This window comes from Chinchilla lanigera, unplaced genomic scaffold (genome assembly GCF_000276665.1).
Source record: "Chinchilla lanigera isolate Chin_1 unplaced genomic scaffold, ChiLan1.0 scaffold00155, whole genome shotgun sequence".
Taxonomy (NCBI): Eukaryota; Metazoa; Chordata; class Mammalia; order Rodentia; family Chinchillidae; genus Chinchilla; species Chinchilla lanigera.
Genome location: NW_004955556.1, coordinates 917,320 through 941,293, shown reverse-complemented (window position 1 = coordinate 941,293; position 23,974 = coordinate 917,320). Strand labels below are relative to the sequence as shown.

General features: G+C 52.1%; 1 long non-coding RNA gene across 1 annotated transcript; it reads right to left on the bottom strand.

The window, feature by feature from the left end:
* Window positions 1-6,827: 6,827 nt before the first annotated feature.
* On the bottom strand, window positions 6,828-23,795 carry LOC102030672. The gene is made up of 3 exons (XR_264974.1): window positions 23,664-23,795; window positions 10,100-10,243; window positions 6,828-8,395 (listed from the first exon to the last, which is right to left on the bottom strand). It is a non-coding gene; the product is annotated as an uncharacterized LOC102030672 (long non-coding RNA).
* Window positions 23,796-23,974: the final 179 nt, after the last annotated feature.

Below are 23,974 nucleotides of genomic sequence, written 5' to 3'. Positions count from 1 at the left end.
GGGCATCCCAGATGGCAGGGCAGCGGGCATCCCACACCCCAGTGTCTGCATCACGCTGCCTTTCTTCTGGCCTTTCTGGTGTGACATGCCGGCCAGGGCCATCTGTAAATTTCACTCACGACAAGTTGCAGAGAGTTAAATGGTGGTCCATTAAAAGCTGTGTCCACATCCAAATCCCCAGAATCAAGGACTGTAGCCTTATTTGGAAAAGGGTCTGTGCAGGTGTCATTAAGCTCTTGAGGTGAGTCGGCTGGACAAGTGTCCTTGCATAGCAGGCAGGCAGAGGGATATTTGAGGACAGGACAGAAGGCAGAGATTGGAGGGATGCAGCCACAGGCCAGGGAGCAAATGGTGCCACCAGAAGCCAGAAGGGGCCTGGGGGACCGTACAGAACTTTAGGGTGCAAGACCTGCTCACACCCTGGGTTCAGACTCCTGGCCTCCATACTGCGGGAAAGTAAAGTTCCAAGTCTTAAGCCACACAGGGCATGGTAACTTGTTACAGTGGCCACAGGAAAGTGTCTGACATGCAAGCTGACTGGGGCTGCTGACCAGAGCCTGGGCTACTATTTGTAGGAGAATCTGTGACTTCATAGCTCAGGCCCACACAGCTGGCCCGCTGCGCCCTTGGCTGGAAAGGGAATCCTGATTGCATCTGTGCTTGGGAGTGGAGCACTGGTAGGGCAGAGAAGATGAGAAATGGGCCTATTTATAAACAGACAGGGCCCCAGGGTGGGCACAGGGTCAGCCGAGGGCTTCAGCAAGGTCAGAGGCCCTGTCACAGGGCACAACACAGAGAAGAGCAATGCTGAGTGGAAGGTGGGGTGGAGCGGGGCGCTCGGGCTCTCAGCAACAGGTTCTGGTCCCTTTTGGAGCAGGAATGTCCAGCTGGCTTCCAAGTCATATCTGGTGTCAGGGCAAAGGGCAGATTCTTCCCTGCTGTCTCATTGCCTCTCTGGGAAAGAAAGCCAACACCCAGGGAAGTGCCCTGCATGCAGCCGCTCCACACTCCTGCCACCCACAGGGTACACTGTCACTGAGCAGGCCTCCGTGTCTCCCCGATAATGACTGCTTCCTACGCAGGGCCAGGGCAGAAGGACTTGGCTGGTGGCGTCTCTGCCCAAAGCTCTCCTAAGGGGACAGGGTGCTGGGCACTGTGCCAGGGATGTGGCTGGCAGGGACCCTGCTAGCAGGATCTACTCACCCACTGGTGCTGGGACAGCTGGATGAGGGGAAATCATGGTGCACAGCCTGCCTCACTTGGCCTGTCCACAGTTCTGTGAGGAGAGGCAAGGGGTCCCAGGAGCCATGGGCAGGTCACCTCTGTGATCCTATCAGGTGCTAGATCAGCACTTCTCTGAGGTCACTCCAGCAGGATGCAGAAGGTTGGCAGACTACCTGCTCAGGTTCAAGGGTCCAAGATTTAATAAGCCTTAGATTCCAGCTCCATCTCCTTCTTAACTGTGTGACCCTGAGTAAGTCGCTCAACCTCTCTGAGTCTAGTTTCCCCATCCATGAAATGGAGATGACAGTTCTATTTCATCAAGCTCTTGATAGGACCCTAAGTGTGAGCAAAGCTTTCCTCCCACTAGAGGCATCTCTGAACCTCTTGTTTCTTCATCTTTCTCTTAAGAAAGTCTGCAGTGGCTGCAGGGCCTGTCCATGCCAGCTGTAGGTGTGGCCACACGGCTGCTCAGCATGTCACGTGTGCCTCCCGGGGCTCCTCTGGGCACCTTGGGAGTCTCAGGCAACCCTGTGCAACTGCAGGCCTGGGCAGCTGCTGCTCCTCCTCATGACTCCCAGGACCCAGCCAGGGCACTGAATTCTGAACCTTTCGCTTCACACCCACTTGTCACACGGGAAGCTGTAGTGACCCCCCTGCCCCAGGTTATGAGCAGGTCCACATGGATGCAGAATCTGTAGATGGTGGGGAGACCCACGGGGAAGGACTGGCTACCAGCTTAGGGAGCCCCAGTGGCTGCTCTCAGCATCTCACATGGGGTGGGGCATGGGCTGTTTCCTCTCTATCTCATCATCCTTTAAAAGGGTGTAACCATCCCTGAGGCCCCAGGGGCACAAGCTAACCCCAGTCACCTGTCTGCTTATGCCAAGCTACAGTAGCTCAGTGAGCTCGAGGCTCCTCTCCTGCTCCTGCCTACCTTTCACGTGAGCTGGAGCCCCAGGAATCATCAGGTGCCCCACATGCCTGGGCATGGAGTTAAGAGTCCCTGCAGGGACAGTAAGGGGACATCAGGGGCCAGCTGGGTCTCTCTGGAGTCAAAGGGGTCACTGCCCTGCTCCTGGCTGGGCAGTACTCCTTGCCAAACAGAGCAGAACTGACCCCAACCCTCCTCTGAGCTGCCACTGAGCCTCGTGAAGCCTAGCACCTCCTGAGCACCTCCATCTCCTGGGCTCCCCAAAGTTCTGCCCTGCTGCTCCCAGTCAGGACCCTGCTGTCCCCACCACACAGCTACACAGACCCCTTCCCAGGCCCCCCCAGGGTACACCTCCAAGCAGCTCTCAGCACCTGTCCCTGCCTCCAAGGGCCCCTGTGTGTGGATGCTGGATCTCCTGTCCAGCCTCAAGACAACACCCAGACTTGAGGGATTCCTCTGCCTCTCGCCCTGTGGGTGCCTGTCCTTGTCCCCAGTCTCTTCCCAGCATACACACACATCCGTGATAACACTGAGCTGGCAACCAACCCCCTCCCCACACACACACACATGCACACATGCAGACTCATATGCATGCACACTCACTCTCACACACAGCAGGGAGGAGAAGGAGGGCTCCCAAGTACCCAGCCTGAAGGGGGCCCCCCGCCTCCCGACCAACTGTACCTGTCTAGTGTGGCCTTTGCACCATCTCCACTGGCCCCTGGGCAGTCCTTGAGCAGCCTCAACCCAACACCCTGGCAAGGGCAGAGAAAGCCTGGGAGTGTGGTATACAGCCAGGGATGGGCACACTGGACAGATGCAGTGTGGGTTGGGGGCAGGCTCCAGGCCATGGCTGAGACACAAGGAGGTTCCTACAATCTATCCACCATAGGGCCTCAGAATTCCCATGGGCTCAACACTGCACAGGAAGGGAGAGTGCCCACCCTGAGCCAGGCTAACTCACCAACAGTCGGGCATCAGCATGTGGATTTGTGCCACCCAGGAGCGTGATAGAGAAATGGTTTCTCTGGACCCACCCAGCCTAATCACGCCCTCACTCTGGGGTGGGGCTACCAATCTGCCTGTCAGCACTTGTCCCCCTTCCTAGGACTGTGCTGCTCAAGGTGACAGCTGTCTGACCTCTCGTCTGCCACTGTACACCAGACCTGGTGGCAGCACAGGGCCCCACAGAGCTGAGACTGAGGAGCTGAGCCCATGGGGCCCAGCTGCCCTTCTCCTGGCTTTCGTATTCCTGGCTCTGAGGCAGGCCCTGCCAGGAACCAGTAGAGGCAGGATAGGAACCCAGACCCAGTTACAGGTGTGCATAGCCACAAATCAAAGAGAGCCAAGGATACCTGAGGCGTGGCCAGAGTGAGACCTCAGCCCCACTGTAGGAAATGGGGCAGGGTTAGCTAGTCGAACCTATGCCCTGAGAAATCTGCAGACTAGTCGAACCTATGCCCTGAGAAATCTGCAGACTTCTCCTGCATTAGTGAGACCTTCAGAGCACAGGACAGAGCAAAGTCACTCTTGAAAATGAATCTCAGGCTGCTCCAGAGTGGCCGCCCCCAGCCTTCCTGAGCCTGTCAGCAGCTCTGGACACATGGGGGTGGTGGTGACTGCAGAGGAGCAACAGAGGCTCGTGTCCCATGCACCGAAGTGAGGAGACAAGGCAGCCCCTCTCCGGAGCTTCCTCCAGGAAGGAGAGAAGCCAGGTGTGGGCAGAGGGGCCTGTGGCCTGGATCTAGGAGGGTGGTACAACTGAAGCAGCTCCTGGGGTGAGTGGTGGACTCAGCCCTCCCCCAGAGGGGCTCCTGTCTGCCATACTGAATGTCAGCACCCATGGGAACTGAAACTTATTCCGCAGCACTCCAGAAGGTGGGGATACCCGAGGCAGGTGGGCAGGGCTTGCCGGGAGGGAAGGACCTGAAGATGGGGTGAACAGGCTTGGAAAGAGAGAGCCAGAGCCCCCCAGAGTTTGTCCAAGCACAAATGTCAGAAGTGTGGGTATTAGGGTTCACTAGAGGGAGAGAATGAGTACAAAATATATGTATGACTACACCGTGGATTTATGAGGTGGGCTTAGAGGATCAGAAGAGAAAGAGTCCCAGTGGCTGCAGGATCAGAGGGGAAGAATCGGGGCTGGGGATTTAGCTCAGCGGCAAAAGCGCCTGCCTGGCAAGCGCAAGGTCGTGAGTTCGGTTCCCGGTACCGGAGAAAAACCAAAAAAAAAACAAAAAAAAAAAAAAAACCAGAAGGGGAAGAATCCAAAATGGTGGCCCACACTGTAGTGAGGCAGAGGATCCAGCAGCAGTCAAAGGTCAAGACTTGGAAGCTCACTGGTATAGAGGCACAGTTGTGAGTCCATGTCCGAAAGCCAGAGTGTCTGTGTAGGAAGGCCAAAGACTCTTCTCCAGAAGGCTGAAGGAATGAAGATGAAAGGACAAAGGCAATGGCAAAGATCAGACCTCCTCTGAGAAAAGGGCCCATTTCCTTCTTCTTTTCCTTTTTAATATCCAGGCTACAAGCCTATTGGTTGGTGCCACCCACATCCAGAGTGGATCTTCTCCCTCAGATTTTGGCTTACATGTCAATTCCCCATGACACATGGGGCTAATTACTAGCTAGCTCAGAGGTTCCTGCTCAAGTCAAATTGACATATCACAAGTAACAATCATGACAAGGGACACCATGCCTGCAAAAAAAACATTCAGACAGAGTAAATATGCTGAGGCCAAATGCCTGGATGAGGCTTCACTGCCTAAACCCTGTGAATCTGGCCAACGTGTCCCAAGTTCCCGGATGCCATAAGCTGAATTGTGGCCCCAAAAGATGTGGCTGCACCCGGGACCTTGGAAGTTGTGAATGTGAGTGTGTTTGGGAAAAAGGTCTTTGCAGGTGTGAGTACATTAAAAACCTTGAAATGAGGAGGTCATCATTATCCAGCAGACCCTAAATCCAGTGGCAAAGAATCCTTACAAGAGTCACACAAATGAGTGAGACACCCAGAGAGCAGAAGCCACATGGAGACAGAGGCAGAGATTGAAATGCCGCAAGCCAAGGGACACTACGGTCACCAAAAGCCAGAAGAGGCAGGAAGGGTCCTGGCAAGGACCTGCAGAGGGAGCAGGCCATGACCACACCTTGACATCAGACTTCTGGCCTCCAGGACTGTGCAACAGGCTCTGTTGTGGTAAGCCACCCAAGTTGCAGCAGGTTGTCATACTAGCCACAGGAGACTAATAAGGTGGCCTTGCCAAATGGGTTCCTGTCTACATATTACAGTTACAGGGGAGGATCTTTTTTGATCTTCATAAAAGGAAGAATACACAGATCCCACCACTAGAAAGCCATCAATGCCCACTTCCAGGAGAATAGCACGCAGCCTACAAAGAAGTCAGCAGACAACAGTTCACAATGGGCCCGATGTTCGTGTTATACGGTAATACCAAACACAAAATTAAATGCATATGCACTTCATTTTGCTTTTATAAGCATGCTGAGAAAGGACAGAATAACACCGGCTTAATTTGGCTCTATAGTAGCATGCCCTTTATTCTCTAACTTGTTATTTTCTCAACTTTTCCAAATTCTCAATAAATACATATTACTTTTGCTGCCAGAAAAAAGAGAGAACCGTTCTAAAGATGGTATCTTCTTGCAGATATGACAAGTGTAGTATCAGGAGATCCTTCCAGCAGCCCCATGAGGAGGTCTTGCCATTGTGCCATGTCGTAGGCGAGTACGATGGCTGCAGGAGGTGCTTGTCTGATGACAGCCAGCTCCTGGCACAGCCACTTAGAAAGCTGCGTCGTCCGACCTGCAGATGGGGCTGCGGCTGCATGTGCCACCACCTCCACCCCCTTCCTGACCACACCTGGGACCTGGCCTTCTCCTTCAAGTCAGTTGGTGGCTAAAAGTCTCAAGTGCCCTCCAGGCAGAGATAAATAACGAAGCATAAGATCCCGGAATTCCAGTTTCCTATTTTTAACTGGGTTGAAGGATAAATCACTTCTGCTAACTGTTTTTACCTGGCTGCAGGAAATGATGCATCGCCATCTTTTAAGAGAAAATTAAGCCTCTAATTCCATGGTGCGTGTAATAAAATGGTACTTCAGCTCTCCGTGCTGAATATATGGCCCGTCGCATCCTAATTTACTATTTCGAAGCTGCCTGAAATGTTCTGAAGTTATTAATGTGGCAATATATTCAAGCACAAAACCTGGCCTTCAAACGCTGTGGAAGCACTTAATTAACGCAATGGATGGTTGTGTGCCAGAGAAGGGATAACAGGAGGCACCAGCTGGGAGCTGGGGATGCGGCCAGCCCTGCAGGGCCACTGTTGTGAGCAGGGCCTTGCTGCCTCCTTCTTAGAGGGCAGAGATGGGGCAGGCCCAGAGGAGATACCCCGTTTCTCCTTTGCCTGAACCACCGCTGCACCCCTCTCCCTCAGCCATGAACTGCCCACATCCTGCTCTTTGTCCTGACTGCCACCATCCACAGGACAGCTGCAAAAGCTCCTGCATGCTGTCCACATACACGTGGGCAGGTCAGGGCTCTGAGCCGTCCCTGCTGTGTTCTAGAGAATCGGCCTTTACGACAGACGATCTGTCCTGACAGCCTGGGCAGCTGTCATAGAACAATAGGCCAAACAAGGAAGAAACAGCAAGAAGAAAGTTTAGGAAGCAGTTTATTACACCAGTGGGCTTCTGACTAGCATCTCTCCTAGAGTTAGAGCCCTGCACGGCAGAGTTTGAGGGCTTGTAAAGGGAAGGTAAGCCAGGAGGTGCAAAGCAAGTTGGGAGACATCATGGGTTGGTAAGGGGTTAGAGCGTCTCAAGTTACATTGTAAGGCTATCAGTTACACAAAGGCAGTAAAGAACACCCCATGTTACATTGCAAGGCCACTGGCTGCACAAAGGCAGTAAAATCAGGGGTTCCATAAAGAAAGGAATGTCCTGTGATCAAGCTTGCCCGGACATGTCCTCTGGGCTTGGCGGGCATTCTTGGCAGGCTTTCTTAGCAGGCTTTTCTCTAAAATTTTAAACCCCCCCATCATTCCCCTTCACAGTGACATACAGGGGGCCAAGTCTCATCCTAAGACACAGGCAGAGGCCTGGGGGGCTCTAACCTCAGGGTCACCTCCCTGCACACCTCCGTCCTCCACCTTCACCCAGTGCATATCAGGAAGGCCACAGTTGCCACATTTGCTGAGTCTCCACTGCTGAGCACGCACCTTCTGCAGGATGAGGGGCACCTCCTGCTTGGGGGACAGGCCACTGGGAGCGTTCATTTAGCTGTGGTTATTACCACGAATCTGTTCACAGCCACATAGACTCAGAGCCATGCCTGGCACACAGACGATGTCACTATGTGTTGGGTGTGGAATGTGCCTGCCCATTGCGAGTGGCTTCTTGACCTTGGCCATGCTCCACACAGAGAGCAAGTAATTGGCACTCGGGGATAATGAGTGTCTTCTGCTTCTTGTCTCCCACACGCAAACCTCCAGCAAGTGCACAACAGACGCAGTGACAAGAACTTGGAAAACCTAGGAGCAAGGGTTTCTGTTTCAGATGAGCCTATTGCTCCAAATCCTGAGCCTTGGGCACCTTTTGTGTCACCAGGCCCCACCAGGCCCTTCCTCCAACTCCATGTACCCCAACCCCGCTGTCCAGTCTGCTCAGTGGGGTCTGCTCCTGAGCCTAGAACCCAAGCAAGAGGAGGTAGGACTCCTTCAGAAAGCCCCCAGCCCATGATGTAGCCTGACACTGAGCCCCAGAGCTGGGCGCGGTGCAGCTGACAGCCGGCTAGAAGGCAGCTATACTTAGCCCATGTCTGACCTCAGGTGCTGTCCAGCAGGAGCAGAAGCCCAGCGTTAGGGGGCAGGAGAGAGCCCCTACCAGCATACCACCCTGGCTGGGCAACCCCATTCAGCTGCTCCAGGAAAGTGTCTGCTTCCAAACACACTTTGTTCCTAGGGTGAGGGAGCTCTGTCTTAGGATCCTATCTGCCACGTTTGGCCTATGAGAAATCACGGCCTGGCAACCTCATTGGGAGCAGGAAGCCCAAAGCAATCAGCTCGGTTTGCTGCTGGAGGAATTTCAGCACAGGAGTTAGAAGCGTGATGGGCAAAGACTCAGTTTCCATCTGCGTCCCTGGGCAGCAACCATGGGGTGTCGGTCATCTGTGCCCAGCCTGGAGAGTCTCTTCCTGATCCTGGGTTCCGGGTTCATCCCCATTCTAAAAGGAAAGGGAAAGCAGGCTCTGAGGTCTGTGGTCTCACCTACAGTCTGCAGACCCATAGATTTTCCCACCTCTTTTGTGGTCCAAGAAAGTCACAACTGGGGGCAGGGAGCTGGCCTCTCAACAGCAACCTGACCTCTGCTCTTGAAGTGTCACAAAATTGGCCTGAGACAGCTCCTGTCAGCACCCCCAGAGCACTTTCAGCACCTGATTAAAGGAGGCGCCTTCCTGCACAACCCCTGCCTGTGTCTGTCAGCCCCAGATGAGGAAACAGAGGCAGGCCAGCAAGGCTGCCTTGAGGGGCACAGGGGACCTGGCCCTCATCGGGCCAGCTGTGCTCCTCTCACCAGCCGAGAGCCAGGCCAGCTGTGGGGAAACCGCGGACGAAGCAGAAGGAAGAAGGGAGCTCGGCTGGGGTGATACCCTAGGACACTCCCCTGCAGGGGTGCTGTCCTTCACCCCAAACAGCTCTGCTGGGAGCATTTTAGCTTCGCTGCATATGAAAGGAAACAGAGACTCCTCTGGGGTGACCTCTCACCTTAATCTCCCTGCACTTGCACCTGTCCCCATCGCCATTCAGCAGCCCTGCAGCCCCAAGAGAAGCTCAGACCCCTGTCACCAGGCCAGCTCAGCCATTAGGCTCCCAGCAAGGCGACCTGGTCTCTGGTGTAGACAGAGAAGATCTTGCATCCAGAGGCCCTGTTTTCCACCATTCACGGGAGCCTTGAGCAATAAAAACTCTATGTGACCCTAAGATGTGGGGAGTCAGGCAGCCGGCTCAGGGTCTGGCTATGGCACACACGGAGAACTTAGTTCTTTTTTTTTTTTTGTCTTGCTGAGACAGTGTCTCACTCTGCAGTTTGGGCTGGACTGGAGCTCACTTTGTAGCCCAGGCTGGCCTCAAACGTGCAACCATCTTCCTGACTCAGCCTCCTGAGTGCTGGGATTACAAGCGTGTACCACCACGCCTGGCTGGAGAAGTTAGTTCTGAGCATTGTTGTCATCCACTAGTGACAGCTAGCAGATACGTCCACCACAGCAAGTCTAAGTAAAGCTCCCCTAGGAATGTCACCATCATGGCACTCCCTGAAAATCTCAATGACTAGAAATCCACGGCACAGTGTACAGAGCCGTTAAAACTAGAGCTATGGAAGAATACGTCAGAATAGGAAATGCTTTTCTTCCAACATTTAGTGACAAGAAGAGATTATGGAAGTTTCCAAGCGGTGTGACAGTAACTGCACGGGAGGGAAAAAAGAAAAAACAAGAAGTAAAACATGAGTGGGTTAGTTGGGTGTGGCAGGGCATGCTTGAAATCCTAGCAATCAGGAGGCTGAGGCAGGAGGATTGCTGCACAGGGTTTAACACCAGCCTGGGCTACATAGTGAGTTCAAGGCCAGCCTGGGCTACAGGCATAGCAAGACCCTGTCTTAAAACACCAAAAGAAAAAAACAAAGAAAAAAAAAGAAAAGATAAGAAAAGAAAGAGAAAAGGAATGAATGGATAGAAGTTTGAAATGTCCTATGGAGCATTCTGAGACAGTAGAGTTTCAGTAGTGTTTTGTTTTGTTTTGTTTGAGTCATTGTCTTCCTGTGTAGTTCATGATGGCCTTGAACTCATAGCAACCCTCCTGTCTTAGCCTCTCAAGTGCTGGGACTACAGGCCTGCACCACCACACCAGCTGGTTCTTTGTTTTCTTACCTGTCTTATAAACGCACTTTATTTTTTAGAGTGGTTTTAGGTCCACAGCAACACTGAGCAGAAGCCACAGAGCTGTGCCCTGCATAAGCATAGCTTGCATTATCAACATCCCTGCATGGGTTCTCCCCACTTTCTTCAGTTTGCCTGTGATGAGAAAAATGAGTTTTATTTGAGGCGAAAGAAGGAAAGGGGGAGCGGTGAGGGCCCCTTGGTCCAGGGTCAGAATCCCCAAGGGTTCTGGCCTTCAGCTGTCTGATGCACAGTGCATTGGGCCCACAGCTCGGCTTCGTCTGGTTCTCAGTTGACTTCTAAAGCCCCTACTCACACCAATCTTCACAGGAAGCCTTTGTTCTCCCTGCCTGCGCCCTAGAAGTAGTTTCTGCCTCACCCCAGCCCTCTGTGTCCCTGGCCTTCATTGTCTGAGACAATGTGGCCTGCAGGGTCAGCCCCCCACCGGCAGGGGGCAGAGAGCCAGGCTGGTGAGGCAACCCTGTGCCTAGCCGGGGCTACAGGAGCCTGACTGAATGTGGAGATGCATCCTGGAACCTATTTCCAGCTCTCTTTGAAGCGGTACAGAGGGCAGTGATGGAGCTGTGTGCACTGGTGATCACAGCAGAGCCCTGAGTGTCCACCTTGAGTGTCCAAGAGCTCACCCAGGGGCTGGGCAGCCCCCGTTGCAGAGGAAAGAGGTTGGGGTGGGCTGGCCTCATGCACCAGGGAATGTGGGGGCAGGCTCTTCCCCTCGGGCCTCAGTTTCCCTGAGTTCAGAACCACGAGGCTGGATGGCCTCTTGGACCCATCCACAGAGCTCTTCCGGACCTACTAACCATCTTTGCTCTGTATCAAAGCCCTTCCAAATGGAGACATGCAGGAGGATACGTTTTATTTCTATAGCCCATATAATGACATCTACGAAGAATTCTACTGAAGACCCTAGAAAATCAGCCCCAAAAGTAGGAATCAGCTTCTTACCGTTTAAGGCAAGATGACAGTGCCAAGTTTGACCCACGAACCTGTCTATGCCACTCAACTGTACACACCCACACTCTCAACCAGACTCACACACACTTTCCACAGCAGATACACACTCAGCCATACAACACACTCTCAGATACACATCCTCATCCACATTCACACACTCAGACACACACACACACACTCAGACATACATACACCCTCAGGCACACACATTTATATACACACAGCCGCACACTCTCAGACACACAGATACTCTCAGCCACACGCACACAGCCACACACAAATGTGCATATTCTCAGCCACACACGTACACTTTTTCATATACACACACACCTGTACACATTATAGCCCTTTCCGTGGTGAATGCACAAGGAAATTGTAGGAAGGCGACCGCTCAGTGGAACCAAGGGATAGAAGCGGCTTGAGTATGGATTTGTAGGAAATGGCCCTAGGCCATTGGGCGATAGGCCCTGTGCTTAGATTCAAGCAGATAACAGACTGGGCCACCTGGGGGTCTCTGGGAAGGAAAGGGGGTTTTTGCCCAGTGCACTTGCTCTGCCTCTGGCCATGTCACCATCTGGGTCTGAGCTTCTCCTCACTGTGGCCACCAGGGAAGTGAGGCCACCTTGTCCCTGCCTGCCTCTCTGCTGTCACCTGGTGGGCAGGTGGGCATGGAAGAAGAGCACATGCCTTGGAGAAGGTGGAAAATATTCCAAGCCCTGCTGTCTTTCCAGCCACCCACAGGAGGTTTCCTCTCCCCTCTGGCTGGCAGACATTGCCACACAGTCGCTATTAAAATAGTTCTCTGGGGTGTGGCTGGCTTGGTGGCTTCATCTTGCTCCAAATTAAAACTGGTCCCTGGCCGTCCATTCCTGTGGATGCCATTCCCACAGATGCCCTTGGTGCTGATGTCTAACCTGAACCCTCTGCAGTCTTTGTTTCAAAGGGCTCTGCCTCTGGCTTTGCACTCCCTGTGCTCCCTGGGGCTCTAGAACCTAGGTCTGAGTCCCAGCTGGGCCCTCACTTGCTTTAGGCAGCCCAGATTGCTCCCCTATTTCTCTGACTGTGCACTGCAAGGGCTGCAAGTTAAGAGGCTTTGTTAGCGCCATGGCTGTGGGGCTGTGGGAGGATACCTGCCAGGTTTGTTGTGAAGCAGAGCTTTGTGAGAACCTGCATTTCCAGTCGGCTCCACATTGCTGATGTTGCTGGCCGTGGAGCCACACTCAGACAGCTTCTGGTTGACCATGACAGCTTCTGGTATACAGTATCCCCTGGTGACGGGCATGTTTATTCTAATGCATGGGATTGGGTCACCAGCCAAGGGAGCTGCCCCCACACCCTGCCCTGCACACACCTCCTTGGGTACTGGACCACTTAGAAATGTCATCTCTGGGACTTGTTTTAAAAGAAAGCAGGATCCGACATGGTGGTACACACAAGCAATCCCAGCTATTCGTGAGACCAAGGCAGGAGGATTCAAAGTTCAAGGCCAGTTTGGGCAACTCAGTGAGATGCTGACTCAAAAATAAAAAATAAGCAGTTCAGTGGTAGCGGTAGAGCACCCCTGGTTTCAATCCCCAGTACTGCAAAAAAGAAAAGGAAAAAAAAAAGCAGAACAGAGAGTTGGGCCCTGTTGTGGTTAAACAATTATATCTATTTGATTGGCTTGGGAGCCAATCCCAGTTGGAAGTCGTGTCCCCTCCTGGACCCCTGAGGATCCTGCACAGACAAGACCTTGGCAGCAGTGATGCCCCGCTTGGCTGCACCACAGTCATCTGAGAGACTTTACCACTCTCCCCTCCTGAGGCCAGCCATCGCCATGCCACTACACAGGAACCGGAAATACAAAGGTGGGGCATGCAGCCTCAGGAGGGTCTCTGTGTGCTGCCCCCTCCAGGAAGCCAGGCCCTTGCACAGGCCAGGGAGTGGTCCCCACCAGAGTTGTCCGCAGCTCTCCCGGATCACATGTATGCCCCGCCCATCTGCAGAGGGCAGGACAGAGCACCATCACAAACCACATGATGGGAGGCCTCTGACTTTACACAAAACCCCGTGAAGCTGAGTTTGGGTGCTTCTTTACAAACTATCTTTGAAAAGTCGCTCACCAACACTAGTCACTAGGAAGAAGCAAGTCAAAGCCACAAGACACACCATTATGGTGGTTACTCCCAAAGCAAACTTTTAAAATAACAGGAAATCCAGAGCATGGACAAGGAGGTAGGGAAACTGGAACCCTCATGTGCGTGGTTGTTCAGCAGCTCCACGGGTCTCCTGGAGCCAGTCACTCTACTTCTGGGCATGTGTACAAAACACCAAAGCAGGCATCTGGGTCGGGAGCAGTGTTGTTTACCAGACCAGAAAGGTGGCCACCCACAGGGGAGTGGAAAAACAAATGGTGTAGCTGCCCAGTGGAGTTCAGGGAAAAGAGATTCCGACAATGCTACAACAGCCACGAACCCCAAGGACACTATGTTAAGGAAAGAAACCAGCCACAGGAAAGACAAATACTCACCTGGTAGTACACACCCATAATCCCAGCACTCTGGGAGGCTGAGGCAGGAGAATCACAACTTCAAGCCCAACTTGAACCTGGGCTATTTAGCAACTAGTGAGAACCTGTCTCAAAATAAGAAATACAAAAGGATAGGATGTACTTAAAAATACCAAACTGTGCCCCCAAAATGATTACGATGGTAAATCTTGTGTTACGTATATTTTACTGCATCAGAAAAGAAAATCACAACAAAACAAAGAGACTTTGAGGAAACGAACTAGGATTTCTTTCACAGTAAGTGGATTTATCCGAACCAGGTCTTAGCTGCACTGAGGGCACTGAGAATCCAAGGACCATGCCACACTCTGCTCAAGTGCAGAAACGCCCTGCTGGGGAGACTGTCAAAAAGTGGGTCATGAGCTCCTGCACCAATGCCTGTATCTATGCCTGCGCTGCCTCCACTGGCCCTCTGGAACTGCATGCAACCTTTTCTGTCCACTAACAGTGACAGGTGCTGGACATGAGAGGCTGAGGCAGGAGGGTGCAGGCTCTGGCTGGCACTGCCCTAGTAGGCATGATTAGAGAGAAGTGGCTGTGACCCAGGGAGGGGAAAGAGGCAGGGCACAGGGAGAGGGAACAGAAGAGGAGGGGCAGGGAAAAGCCTCTTCCAGCCGCTGGTGCAGAGGAGGCATCCAGCCAACATCAGCTTGCTCCATGTCAGAGTGAGCAACTTTCACTGAAAGACAAAGGCGCAGTGACTCAGCCTAGGCTGGGTTTGAAGAGCACACCTTGCCCAGCCCACCTCTGGGTTCTAGGAAGCTCACTCCTCACCTGTGGGCACATCTGGAAACAGCCCTGGGCCCCCACCTCTCTGCTACACCAATCGAGGATCCGTTCCATTTCATGCCAATTGCATGGCGAGATGGAACTGGGCCTGATTTCTGATTGGCTTCATTGCTCAGGTCTGCTCAGGGAAGGCGAAACCCATCAAGCTCCCTCTCCCTGTGCCCCTGTGAGGGGACTGGGCTCCCAGTGTGTGGAGATGGACACTCTTGAGGGGAAACGCATGTCACTGGGCCCTGTGACTGGCTGATTGTGGGTGCTTAATAAACATTCAATCATAACCATCTTAATTACTGGATTACATCATGTCTGTCTTCGGTAGGATATAAATAAATAATGCCGTGATAATAATGAAACTCTCACACAAGGCTGCTCAGCGTGAGTTCCCGCTATGATGCAGGCGGTTTTAATAAATTTGGGTGGGTTTCATATTTCATAAAGATATATGTATGCACAGCAGGTAACTGGCTCTGAGGATGAGGCTTGTTTAGTATCTATGGAGCAGAACACTTCCCAGTTTCCTGCTTTCTGGGTTTCCTTCAGGTTCCCTTTTCCCTAGCTCCCACGGCATCTGGCTTTCTGAGGGCTGGAGAGTATCCAGGCGCAGCTGACAGGGTGCGGGGCCAGGAGTCACAGGATCCTTGCCTGCCTCCAACAGAGCTGCGAATGCTGAGGTCCCCACCCCCAGGGCTGGCAGGCTGTGTGGGGAGGGGAGAAGCAGGGGCTGGAACCTGCCTCAGCTCAGCTCAGCTCAGCTCCTGCCTGTTGGGGTGTGCCACCTCCAGGTCCCCCGTCTTCCGCCAAAAAGCCAGCCAGATAGCTATTCCTGCAAAATATCTCTTGATTCTTAAATGCAGCCAATCCATCCAAGCTCTTGTAAAATCCAGCTAGGAGCCACACCTGGCCCTGGGCAGCCCTAGACAGTGTAGGAGTTTACAGCTGAGAGTGTGCCAGGAAGAGAGAGTGTCCATACCTCCACAATGGCTGGGTCAGGGTCAGCCACCAGCTCTGGCATCTTCCAGATTCACCGTGTGACTCCCCGGAAGTCCCTTTCCTCCCATTCATCCCTGGAAAGTGGAGAATGACAGGGCTGTAGGGCTCTGGAAGCCTATATGTGATATGGTGATATGAAGTCCTCTGCAGACCAACCAGCACCATGCTCTAGTACAGAGCCCATAGCCTCCTGAATTTTGGGCTCCAGAAGCTTCTAGAAGCTTCTGGACCCTGAAAGCAGAGCTAGTCTTGGAGAGCTTGGGTTAGAATGCCAGACCTCAACCCCAGAGAGAGATGGTGACTCTCAAAGCCCCCTCCCAAGGGTATGCAATGGGCTATGCCTACCTCACAGGCATCCGCTTCCCATCTTGGGCTCTGGAATTAAATCGGAGAATGAGAAGGGACTCTTCTAGAGCAGCTTCTCCCTACAGGGTGGGGACAGCCATGACATCCTCAGGTCCCCACAGGAAGCCAGCAGCTCTGACAGTAGAAGTGATCATGCTGGGTACAAGCACCCACATCATCCTGTCACGGTTCCAGCAGGAAAAGCCACAGGGAGTAGAGTGTCTCTGATCAGTGGTAGGACAGGCTTTCTCCACCCTGCTGCAGCCGCTTCAGTGGAAGATGCATTGCTATTCTTTTTGTTGTCATAGTTGTTTTGAGACAGGGTCTACCTTGTAGTTCGGGTGCTGGCCTTGAACTCACTATGTAGCCCGGGCTAACCAGGTTATCCTCCTGCCTCAATTCCCAAGTGCTGGGATTACAGGAACATACCACACACTTGGCTTGCATCACTTTTTAAAGAAAAGTTCAACACACACACTTTACTTGCAAAACATTTGCTGGTTTTCTGTATCTTTCTATGTTTGCAATATAGTATTTGAGCCATTTCATATACACAGACATTTTTGCATGTCTACATGAACACAGGGTTTCACTTCATTGCATAACAATGTGCCCTAACTATTTTCTCCTGTTTTACATTTTTCCTTTTTTTAGAGCAGTCCAGAACGTGGGCTGGACGTTTAATTGTTCCTAGTGTCTGTGGCTTTGCCAATGTTTGTGGAGCTGCTGTCCTGAAGCCACACTGTATCAAATAACCCTAAGTGAGGCTACCAGACAGACTGGAGTCTGCGGGACAGCTCAGGCGGGCTCAGGTGCCACCTGTCTTGCCATGTGGCCGGAGGGGCAGTCTCAGATCTTGCCAGGGTCAGCCAGGCCCGTGTCTCCGCCTCCCTGGCTGCATTTCCTTCCCAGAGTCTGTCTTCCTGTCAGCTCCCTTTGGTCCTTTTCCATCCTCTGCCTCAGGGAATGTCCCATTTTCTAAAATTGTAGGATATTTCAAATGAATGCATATAGAGTTTCCAAAGATGATATAACAAGTGCTTGGCCTCAAAATCTTGCTTCCCTATGCCCGGGCATCTCTCCACATATCACGCCACTTTGAAGAAAGCTCTAGGTATTGTGGGATTTCACTAATATGATGAATGCTATTATCATGCCTGAAAAATGAGCAGTAAGTCCTTAAGTGATACACCCCCAGCAGTGTCCCTCCATCCCTAGGTGTGTCACAACTGTTTGCCAGGCTCGAGAAGCAAAGAGGATTTGGATGGTCTTTGGCCACTATCTTTCTAGTCTTGCAATCAATAGGCTTCACCTGCCCCACTTTCCCAGAGTTATTTCTTAGAGACTTGGGCCCTTGTCCTACAAGCTGCATGTGGGTTTCTCCAGCTCCCCTGAACTTGCTGATTGCCACCTTGTGGTGTCATTTCACTGCCATCCCTGCTGTACTTGTGCTTGGAATTTGGTGGCTGAGCCCAGGTGGGAGGCTGGTTCCTGCTGAGTCTTGACTTCCTGTGTACTTTCTCAGCAGCCCATCTACCCTTGTGGCCCTGGGTTCCCTGGGATTAGAAAAGCTCCCCTACTAGACATCCCAGGGGGGTTCCTGCGCCCAGCACCTGGCACTTGGGACCACATTGCCAATTCTGTTCACACAGTAGCCACACTTTGGCCCCATCCTGTGTCATTTCTCAGACCAGGCTCACTCTACCCTCCAAAGGAAGCTTAGGGGTGATATGAGCTCCTGTGTTTCTTTGTTGTCATACTGAACTGCAAGGTCGGAACACGTATAGTGTGCATTTTATTTATTGCTGTTTTTATGCTCATTGATGGACAAGCTGCTCCCCCCCCCACCGGCCTCCACAGGGGAGCCTTTTCTGGATGGCGCCTTAGTTTTTTAATAGGCTCCCCTGGAGGTTTTTGATGGCCTGCCTGCCTTTCTGGTGTGACAGAGTGTCTCGCTTTTTCTTATGCATTTTCTCTTCTTTCTAATGAGAAATGGTGTTAGGTTCAAAAACCCAGGCACCAGTGGGGTGGATTGCTTTTTTGCCCATTAAGAAATACCTTCCTTTTTAGGAAAACAGGATCAAAAGTTTGTATTGATATTTCAGCTTAGTAATACAGGACTTCACTTGAACATTTTAATTTTCTCCAACATTAACACAATCTTGCTTTCTAGTGGCATTAATTTGCTTTATCTTATCTATCTATATTTTGGAGAACACCCGCAATTTTATTTTGCACTTAATTATGTGTTAGGTTATGCCCCCATTCTGGATATTAATCATATTACTACATTTTAAAACCATTTGAGACAACCCCTCTCTGTAAAATTACACCACCTACACATTAAGCTCATTCGTTTCACTCTGTTGAAATCAATGTTCCTCAGTTTTAAGGCACTTCCTTTAAAGTTTTTTTTTTTATTTGAGTTTTAAAATTGTACAAGATGAGTCCAGTCAAATCTACCAACCCAGAGGAAGGGCTGGCCTCAAAGAAGCCAATTCCCACCCCCTACCCTGCCCTGCCCTGCCCTGCGCTGCCCCATGCGTAACTATATTTGTTATTATTCCTTTTTCTATTGCTTGTTTCCTTTCAGTCTAAACAAATGCACATGGGTACAAACATACCTGCAGCCTTCCTGGAATAAATGGCTGATGTGTTGTGCATGTGTCTCCCCTCATCCTGGGATTTGGACCCGGGCAAGAATGGAAAGCGGTCTTCGTCCCTTTCTACATTTGCATAGTATTACACAGCAAGGAGGATCTCGCTCTTGCCCCTCGCACACTGCCATTCGCCAAACCACTGGTGACCACAACAGATAGTGCCATGGCTGCTGTGCAGCTCCACCACTCACCAGGATGAGTGCCTCCTCAAAGCTTGGGGAAGTCAAGTCACATGCTATAGATCTGGGAAGAGCATGCTGCCTAATTCCTTGAAGTCGCACCCCCAGGTCACCTGTGTTGAACTCTGGAACCTAGCTTTCCACTACCTCAGAGATGGAAAATGGTACCACACAGGAAGACCACTGGTTGTGCTGGTACCCAGAAAGACTTCTGTATTCAGGAGTCACAGCTTTCAATATGGAACCCACAGAAGGCATGAATGGGTTGAAAGGGCTTGAGACCCAAGGTCCTCAGAAAGTGGGCTTGGGTCCCTGCAGACAGTGCATTTTCCAGGATGAGCCCCAAGCCCCAAGGTCACAGTGGAGTGGGGGCAAGTGGTGGGGAGCACTTGGAGTGGGACGGGGGACTGTGCCTGTGCCTTCCTCAGCACACTAGGTGCACAAAGCATTGACTGCTGCATAGAAGATCTCAGAGCTTCCTTCTGAGACCCAGGATAGCCCAGGCCCAAAGCCAGGCGGCTTCTGCGAGTGACCCGTGCCATGGAGAACAGAAAGAGGGCACCATGATGGATGTCCAGCTTAGCATAGGTGCTAGAGGAATAGTGTCTTCTCCCTCCTTTCTTTGTTAGCAAAGGCTTAATTTCTTAGGGGCCCCGTACTTCACAGCGAACAGGGACAACAGTGCTTGCAGGTGACCCGGGAAACAGCTGCCTGTGCTCCTGCTAACATCTGGGCCCTTCACCAGGAGTTTCCCAGCCTGCTTCCAGGGCGACCTCACCAGGTGGGGTTACTGGGCAAGGGGGTCCATGCCAGGAGAAGGGCTGGCCCCGCCCTGTGTGACAGAATCACTGTGCACATCACAGGTGTCATTTGAAATCTCCCAGTGGCCACATTCAAAAAGAAAAAGAAATTGTGTAAACAAATTTTAGCAACAGATCTTATGGAACCCAGAATACCAAAAGTACAGATGCTCCTCAACTTGTAGTAGGTGACGGCCCAGGAAACCCCTGAGGGATCTGGACTATAGTCAGAACTGCACAGAATGTCCCTGACTTACCTGTACCACTTGCAAACCATCCTAGGTGGAAAACTGTAGGTGGAGCCATTTTAGGCCAGGAGTCATCCACACGATCATTTTAATATGCAGTCAGCAGTCAATACAGACATCACTGAGCTATTTTGTGGGTTTTTTTTTAATGATATCTTTGTATCCATGTGCATTTCACAGTGTGTCTCATTGTAGACTTGTCATATAAGTGCTCACTAGCTCAGATGGTTTTAGGGTAAGGTGGACAAGGAGCCCAAACTCTCATGTGCTCTGAGGCGGGGTTTGGGAGGTGCTTGGATCATGAAGGCTGCTATATTCATTGGTGGATCCATCCACTGATGTGTCCTGAGGCTGAGTGTAATACGAGTAGGTGGGGCCTGGTGGAAGAGGCGAGTCACCAGGGGTGTGGCCTGGAAGGGTTCATCTCCCTCCCCAGCTCCACTTCTGTCTCTGCTTACTGTCCACCATGATGCAAGCAGCTCTCCTCCACAGCAGGCCCTTCCACTATCCTGTTCCTGCCTTGGGCTGCCCCACCCTGAACTGAAACCTCTAAATGCAGGGAGTCCAAATGCACCTCTCTTTTAAGTTGTGGGTGTCAAGTGTTGTGCTCCAGTGACGAGAAAGTGTCTAAAACAGATAGTCTGTGTCCACTGGTGTAAGATCAGCCAGCTAGGGTCCTTGAACCAAATCCAGCCCATTACAGCCCAGCAAGCCAAGACTGGTTTCCACCTATTCCCATAGTTTGAAGGAAAATCAAACACTACTTTTGACATGTGGAAATTGCATGAAATTCAAAGTTCTAAATGTACACTCTAAAGGTTTCTGCGCTGTGTTCACTGTCCCTTTGCACAGAGATTGTCTCCGATTGTGGTTAGGAGGAAGACCCTTGGCCATGAGGCAAGGATGCTCTAGAGAGTAGCTCCTCCTAACCCTAGCTGCCAGACACATGGCAGTTCTGAGAGAGGAGTTCTGTGCTCCCCAGGTCTGTAAAGAGACAGTCCTCGCAGCTGGTCTCTATGGCTTTGTTGTGTTTGGTGGCATTTTAGTACATTTACCTCTTTCACAGGTTTCTGTGGGTTCTCTCACTTGTTTAAACCTTTCACTGTAAAGTCCCCAGCAAAGAACCCTGAAAAGGGACAACTCTCTTCCAGGGTGGGCCTTGGGTAGTTCTGACAATTGTCATTCTGGTGCCTGGATGTTCAGACAGGAAGAACATTAGCCCCAGGAAGGGCACTCGGCTGCCTGGATCTGTGGGTGGATTTTTGAGCTGTGGCCCAACAACAGGGACCCTGTCCCCCAGGTCAGCCCCTTGGCCAAGTGCAGGACAGCCCTGAGCAGTACAGGTGTCAGCCCAGTGTCCCTGCAGGAGGGTCACCTGCACAGAAACCTAGGTGGGCAAGCTAGGCCTCAGCCCCAGGATCTGCCTCCTACAGGGGCGCACCAGTTTGCCACAAGCCCTAGGGACACACTTGGGTGGTGCCAACACAGGACACAGATTCTCAAGTTCCCGTAATGAGTCATAGTAAGGAGGGACCCAGGCCAAACCCTTTCTCACCAGGGAAAAGCCCAGTGAGCACGTGGGGGAAGAGGCTGCATCCTGGGCCTGGGCTGGCAGAGTGGTTGATGGGAAAGCAACGAGGCACACATCGGACAGGCAGGGGATGGTCCTTTCCCTGCTGCTGTCGGCTGCATGGCCTCCGGACCTCGGCAAACCTCAGTTTCCTCATCTGTGAGGAGGAAGCACTGACTACTGTCACTCAGGTAGAGCGAGGGTGTTGTGGAAGAAGGAGACGGCCCTGGTATAGGGAGAGTATTTATCATTATTATTTTTAAGCCAGAAGAATGCACCAGGGTCCTGCAGAAGTCTTCTGAAGAAATCTGTGCCCTAGTGGAGAAATGTCACTGTTGCTCAGGTTGAGAGCGTAGGAGAATACTGTGAGTCACCTGAGGTCGCTTGGAGGAATGGGAGCTTTAGATGCCCAGAACCAAAAATTAGCTGCAAGGCCCATGCTGCACAGCCCTTGGCCCCAGCTTTTGAAGGCGTCTCATGGACACAGTTGCAGAGTGGGTTGACTGTGCCATAAGATTTATTGACTGGTCTTCCTGCCAGTGGAGGATAGCCGGATAGTTTGTACTCACACTAATAGGTAGAATGGAGGACAGCCAGGCTGTTTGTGCCCACACCAGTAGGTAGATACCCGCCCCTCAGTGCCCCAGAGCCACTGCAAGAATGGGACCTGAGTACGCCATCCGAGGACAGCTTTATTTATGCTCTTGCAGAATGTACACTCAGGCCTTGTTTTTCTGACCGGTCAGGGGCAGGCTGGCTCACATAGCGCCCATGAGGCTGCTACATTTAGAATCGTGTCTTCATTCACATTCTTTCCACGCAGCTCAAGGCTGCTGGACTGGACAGCAGGGGTCACTTTGCCTGGGCCAAGCCCCCAGGAACACGGCCAGCTCCTAGCCACGAGACCCTGGGTTCTTGGTCGAGAGCTCAGCGATGTCCTTGCCCTGGGGTGGTTTGCAGCAGGGCAAAGCATGGGACCCATGGTGTGGGAGGGTATAGGCTTTTCTGGGGACAGGGTACTCTGCAGCCACCACCCGAGCTCAGGCTGGCTGGGTGGGGCTGTGAAGCAAGCCTCAGGGTCTCACTGGGACAGCTGCTCTCCTGACCCTGCTGCTGACGCTGTTGACCAAGCTGCCTGCCATTGCGCGGGCTCTGAACTCCCCACAGTCACCCTCACAATTTTCCTTTCTCAGCCACTTCAAGCAAACACCACCAGCTCCTGGCGCAGAGCACACCCCTGCATTCCTAGGATCCTAAGCCAAACTCTCCCCACCTGTGAAGAATTAGAAGTCAGTCAGGCAAGAGCGTCCTGAAGAAGGGAAATCAAGTTAGGAAAATTGGGGGCCCACTGAAGACTGCAGCTCCGGTTACGATCACCCTAAATCTGCCTCCTGCATAAATGAGATTTGGCAAGGCCAAATTTCCTAGCACCTGGGACAGAATGATTTGGGTCAAGCGCAGCTGACACATGGACTGGCTGTGCATTTGTTTCCATGTGTCATAGGAAAAAATATGAACTAACGTATCAAGTCTATGACTTCTCAGCTATTGTTCACCATGACAGTCTGCTCAAAAGCAAACTAAGTTGATTTCAATTTTCTTGAAAGAAAAATAGTCAACAAATGCTGATACACACAGTTGAGGATGTGGCAAAAACCATGAAAAGAATCACAAACAACAGGCTATATTTGAGCAGCTTGAGTGTATGAGTACAGCATATTTATGTTCGTGAGCTTCTGCAACCTTCAGCCCCAAAGAGCACCAGCACTCTCTCCATTTGATAGGTGGGTAAACTGAGGCTCATAGCAGTAGGGTGACTTAGGTAGTATCTTAGTCACCACCTAAGTCACCCTACTGGTGCCTCCCTCTTCAGGGCCTTAAGGAGCTGTTCCTTCTAAACTGCTTCAAATTAAAGTGAGCAGACCTAGTCATGGGCCCCAGCCACCAGCAGCATTGAGGTAGGGGTTGTGCCAGGGCCCTGGGGCTGGGGTGGAGGTGGCTGCCCTTGAGAAGCCACAAGTGGGAGGGGCAGTCCACAAATAGATCAGTGATACCGGTGCTGCAGAGTTCCCAGGGCTGGGGCACCGTGGGGAGCAGGGCACCTGCGAGGGACTGGTCACCTCAGTTTTCTTGGGCCATGGGAGAGGGGAACATGAGAGAGTTTTTGGAAAAACAGAAAAATCTCTGGCACTAAGTCCTGACAGTGAGTGGACCCTCGTGGGGCCAGCTGGGAGAAGGCCAGAAGGGTTCCTGGGAGTTGGCATAGGTTAGTGAGCAAAGCCTGGGGAGGAATTGGGGGTCTTTGGGCAGTGTGGGGAGCTGGTGACCTTGGGCCAGTACAGAGAAGGTGACCATGGGACGGCTCCCCTGCCTGGCCGGAGGGCTTGCGCATTGGCACCTGTGCCCTGCAGGGGACTGGGCAGCTGTGGCCGAGCTCAGCATGGGATCACTTACCTGCTTCTTCCCGATTATTCATGGCCTTCCACACTGTCCCCCGAGCCCCAGCCTGGCCTGTCCCCAGCCTGCAGCTGGAGAGATCATTGCTCCAAAAGCTCAGTGGAGAGTGGCTCCTTACTCGAGGAATGCAGGCATGGCTCGTCCAGAGCCGATGATGAAACGGGCTATTTCTGCCTAGGGACATCAGCAGGCCACCGAGTGCTGGCCCCAAGGCATACACGATCATGTTTTCAACGTTTCCCTAGACAAATGTTTTCCTTCCCACCTTGAGATATTTTTATTTACTTCTAGATGCTCGAATGGCTTTA